Below are 6,000 nucleotides of genomic sequence, written 5' to 3'. Positions count from 1 at the left end.
ATTTACCCTTTTTTTGAATTGATCTATAATAGAAGGAAAGATAGAGAATGGGAGTGGAGTGTGAAAAAATATGTATTGCTTTACTTTCGTTGTAAGAATTTAGATGTGACTTTCCTCACCCTGGGTTGTGTTCAATTGTTACTATGACAATTTTACAAAAACAGTCATGAACTTATTTTATATAATTTGTAGTTCGGTCAGAAATTGAATGATGCATACATAATAAGAATACATAAAGTCTATCATTCTTGCAACTCTACTTAAATATGTAACGCAGAAGCAATCGGATATCGAATTGATTTCTGATGAAAAATACTTTCGAGGTTCTCAAGTATTTATTTATCTTGGTAGCCCCGTAAATAGCAGCAACGATGTCAACTGGAAGATCAGGGGAATTGTTACAATAGGCAATATGTCCTAACATGGACTTAGTAAGCAAATAAAATGTAGCTGTACATTCTAATACAGTCTCTTAACCGACAAAGCATGTACTCAAAAAGTTGTTTATCCTACCTGTGCACTTTTTGCCGCAAAACCATAGATGCTATCACAGAATGCTGATGCATCACAACTGGGAGTATTCAAGTTAGGAGTTGTTAGTACGTTTTTTAGTCCTCTATGAGTTGGCAACGACTAAATCGTATAATCCTTATCTTAATATTGACTTCATTCAGGGAATTAACATCCAATGGGTTCTCTGGTTTAATCTTGTTGTTAGAATGGATGAGAATGCTGCATTAAAAGTAGTAGTCGGATAGGGAAAATAGTCTTTCCGGTAAAGCAATGAGATTGAGAGAGCGCTAACAGTCTATAATGTGCAAGACTTAAAAAAGCGTGCATGCGGCATAGGCACTTGAAGAGATTATGGGAAAAGAAGTCTATATTAAGAGAGTTGCTCGGGAGCACACTGTTGAACTGACGAAGCTTGGTGTCTTTATAAATCAATTCGTGTTCCTACAAGACACAAGAAAAAATTGATTTATTGTTGTTGCCTGCAAGAGACAAAGAAGAATTGGTCTAATTCTATTATTGCATGAACAAGAGAGAAAAAGCATATCTTAAACAATATCGATTTTAGCGAGACATTACTAATTCAGTTATACTATATCTAACAAGAAATAGTACGAATTACTATTAGAAGCTTGTAAAATCTCTATTTTTTTGCAATATAAGTAATAGTTTTATACGTAACAAAAATGAAAAAAATTATTCTTAATGAGCTAGATACCCGTGTTGATTCTAAATTTCGTACTGTTTTGAACAAAAGTTGGGGATTTATAATTGAACGCAAATATTTGGATGATTGTTACACTGGAAACGATATAAATTGAGGTGAAGAATAATCCATTCAAGCCTGTATGTAGTTAAACCTGTAGTATCCATTTAAGCCTGCATGTAGTTAAACCTGTAGTACAGCTCAAGCATCGGCGAATACGATTTGCATAAATTTTACTACGATAGGCTCAACCTAGCTCCATGTCGTTCATTGTCTCGCTAAAATCGATATCTTGTGATTTCATTAAAAATTAGTTCTTTTTTTAAATCTGTATTAAAATAAGTTATAAAATATTCAAACTGAATAATATTGAAACCATAATGAGTATGTAATATTTAATTAAATATTAATTAATATTTATATTAATTATATTATATTTATATTATATTATATTAAAATATTAACTTTATATTATTTTGCATTCATTAAAGAATTATTTGAATTTGATATTCCATAACCTACATTTATAATAAAATTTAATTTAAAAATCACTACTTTGCATTAAATTCCATGAATTGTTGATTTTTAATATCTCCTGGCATTTAAATATTAACATTTGTACTTCTGTTAAATATATATGTATGTATGAATATGGGTCTAACCTTGAGAATAAGGAGTATATGCAAATTTATGTAGGTACGGTGTGATTTCAATAAAAAAAATATTCAAATGCTTTTAGCCATTTCATGTTTACCGAATGGTTCCACATTTTACACATCAAAAATATTTGTCTTTAAAGTTTTTTTAAATTTCAACAAAATTCAAGAAATTGTATTAAATTCAAGTAAAAGGGAAAATAAAGAAAAGATGTTATATGTATTTATTACTTAAATTTAAGAATAAGTATAAAAAATAGGAATTTATTGTAGTTTTAATTAAATTTATTTTTGTAGCTATTGTATAAATTTTTTCTCTTTATATATGAACACATTAAAGTATTATTTTAATATATTTGTGGATAATACTTTTATCTCCTCTTCTTATATATCTCCTAATATGTTTATAGTTTTATTTACATACATATTTATAATCTTACAATATAATTAAGGTAAGACTTATAAAAAAATAATAACGTTATGTTTTGCTTCTGTTGCTATTATGAATCAATAAAACGTTTTAATTCACTCATTAATTATTCCATAAGAGTACAGTACAGCCAATTTAAGTATAGTTTCACATTAGCTTTTCACATATCTTACATATGTTACTAGAATATATTTTAATAAATTTAGTTATTAAAAATTTTTTTTTTTTGCTTATTTTAGAAAAGTATTTTGTCATAAAGTTTTCAGTTCAACAGTTGGTCATCATAAATTTAACTCATATTTTTGGAATAGGAAACCGTATTGTAACACACTAGAGAGAGATCGAAGTATTCACTCATACTCATTCTGGATAATGCTTTTTAAATGACCAATATAAGCTGTACCATCCCTTTATCTATCACAACTCTTGCAGTTCTATCTACAGTTACTTTAATAGCCTCTCCCAAAATCCTTATTCAAACTTCATTCTGATTTGTTGTTAGGCATACACTAATTAGATTGGAGCTACCGAAAATTAAACCAAACATGCATTCATTTTGCAAACTGTGCTTGAATATCATTCCAAACGTCAATAGAAGTATTTGCTATAACCACCGGCGTAAGCGGAAAGCAGAAATCCTTTTTATATATGACCAGTGGTTACTTCAATATTACAAAAGTGAAAGCAGTTTTAAACAAATGTAACAATATTGCAATAAAAAAAGAGCTTTATCAAACATGGGTGCTATAGTCGCATTTGATAACATGATTTAAAACAACATTTCAGCATTTCAATTATAAACGAGGAAGACGAATAACAGCTAATGTACTCTTCAGTTTCAAATTCCAATATGATCTGCCGATAACACAGTTATCAGGTGTCGTTTAAGAATAAACTTTATAGTGTCTTTATTCTGCTCTACAATTACAAGGAATTTCATTGAATTATAATTGTACTATTTATTTTAAAAATATATAGAACAAATACTTTGTTAAAGTATTTATATATTTATACACCAGATACACTTGCCTAACTCATATAAATTTTTTTGTATTAAAATGATAGCTCCGGACGGACTCCATCTAACATTTCACAAAAGTTTCATAGGTAAAGCAGGGTTGATGCACAACAACTCCAGATGGCTAAAAAAATTGTCGAAAAGTACGTACTAAAACAGTTCGTTCCACTATAGAGATAAAAGCGACATACAGATTAATGGTTAAATGCTTTAGATGAAAATATTACGAAAGAAAAATTGACCTGTTACCAATAATCTAAATAGAGTTATATAGATAGTAGTGATATCTACAAGCTCAAAGTCAAATCAAATACGTCAAATAAAGAGGATACAGCCAATAAACTAACACTTGATTGTGGCATTTGTTGACCGTAACAAACCTCAAGGCCAATTGTGGAAGAAGAGATAGAATCTTGTAGGGGTTGAATTTATAGAAACGATATTTCAACTAACGATATTTGCACTAAAAGCGCAGTTTCTATACTTCGATGGTGCACTTTGAGTCCGTGTGATGAAAATATGCGAATGCAACAATGTACATAAAAATTTGTCATCGTCACAAGAAAGAATATTCTATCAACGTTAAAGACTAAGGTGAATTCATAGAAACGATATTTCAACTAACCATATTTGCACTAAAAGCGTAGTTTCTATACTTCGATGGTGCACTTTGAGTCCGTGTGATGAAAATATACGAATGCAACAATGTACATAAAAATTTGTCATCGTCACAAGAAAGAATATTCTATTAACGTTAAAGACTAAGGTCACGATTTCAATGAAAATTTTATCCAGACGTGAGATACAATCTATTGTAACTGCAGACCACGTATACCTTCTCGTTGAACTAGAAGTTGTTAAAAATGATTACACCAACGTCAGTGAGGTCAGGTCACATAATTTAAATAAATAGGTAAGCAGAACCACTGCAGTGCTCTAATTGGAATGGTTTATGAAAACTAATAATTAAAAAATAAATGTGAGATACTTTTTTTTATTAGGACTTTTATTGTACTCTGGTTATTTCTAGCTAGCTATTTTTTAATAAAAGCACAACTTGCGTAAATAAATTTAATGTAAATTAATGCAAAAGTTTGAAACGTCAGTGTGGAAAGTACGAATTTTATTATGGAACATCCTGTGGTGACGAAATATGCTAGATAAAACACATTTATTTTCATTTTTATAATTTCATGCTAAAGCAAGTTATTTTTTGTTTTATAAAAAAATGTCCTTCTTTTGGACATAAATGTTTCTCTTTCATGCAACTTCATCCGACCTGCAAATGAGAACTGAAACATGATTTTTCTTTGTGGCAACTTCTGCTGAGCTCCCATCAATTAAATTTATTCGCAAGATTTCTTCGATATTTTATACTATATTTCTTTTGCTGATGCAGTTTTGTCACTTTTTCTTTAAATTTAAATTATAAAACATTTTTCTTAAAATAATTTTGTTTGAAAATAAATTTCAATTGAAAATAATTGCAAGTTCTTGAAATGAAATAGTTCGAAAATATTGTTTTGTTATAATTATTAAATATTTTTGTAAACAGAAACAAATTGTAACTACAATTATTGTGATTTCTTTTATAAACTAGTGACTTTAAAAATAACTATATTAAGTTTTTGTGTACGAGGTGACTGAAAATTATAGTTCATCAAAATACAAATAGGCATATTCGTGGTTATTTGAAAGAAATTGTAAATATTATATATACGATATTAGTTAAAAGCAATATTTACATATTTATATATGTATGTTATGTACATATATTTTACAGTTATATGTATTATTATGTTGAAGCTGTTTTGCGCTAGTGCACTTAAGCACTTTTTTAACTCGAGGTATTTTCAAAACCCCTCTCTATCCCTTGAATAGATTATTGTTTATTACATCATCTGACTAAGCAATATTCGACCTCAGATCTACACATCTCTCCGAACAGCCTATAACCATTTTGAGATTTGATAACGCGGTGTTGGTAAGTCTGTCAGTTTTCGCAAATAATTTCAGGGCTCTACCCTTTATGTGTTTTTTGATGGGATCAATTTTGATGTCCCTGAGGAATTTAAAGTTATAATTAATTTTAAATATTTAATCATCCACATCTCGTTGAAAACATAATATTTTTTGTATCATTCCTGCATTTTTTATATCATTATTATTCTATATATACAATTATATGTATACATACAGCTATATATAAAGTATACATATAAGTATATTATCTTTTATGTATACAGATTAATAATAAGATCAATAAAAAATTTTTTTTTATTTTTTATAGTAGCACTCTATAATAATGCACTCTATAATAATGTAAAAATACTCGTAAAATCTAATCATGTTTTATATAGAAGTCAATTTTCGTAGACTTATCAAAAAACTAAAAAGTTCAAATAAATAGTTAAATAAAATGTTGCGATATCTTATACTTTAATGTACAGATTCCTAATTTTAATTCCCTAGTTTGTGACAAGGACATACAAAAACTTCAAGTACATTATTCGTATCAGTGCATCTCGAGTCCTAGTTATATACACTACCGTAAGTGTAAACTGGTAAATTGCAATTCAGCTTGCAGTTTTATGTCCTTCGAATGAATGAATTTCATGTCATTTCACAAAAAGTTTCATTTTTTTGCTGTGTTCTTGATATGACATGTCTTTAAACTATA

Source organism: Teleopsis dalmanni, chromosome 2 (genome assembly GCF_002237135.1).
Source record: "Teleopsis dalmanni isolate 2A chromosome 2, ASM223713v2, whole genome shotgun sequence".
Lineage (NCBI taxonomy): Eukaryota > Metazoa > Arthropoda > Insecta > Diptera > Diopsidae > Teleopsis > Teleopsis dalmanni.
Note: the sequence above shows the minus strand (reverse complement) of the source record.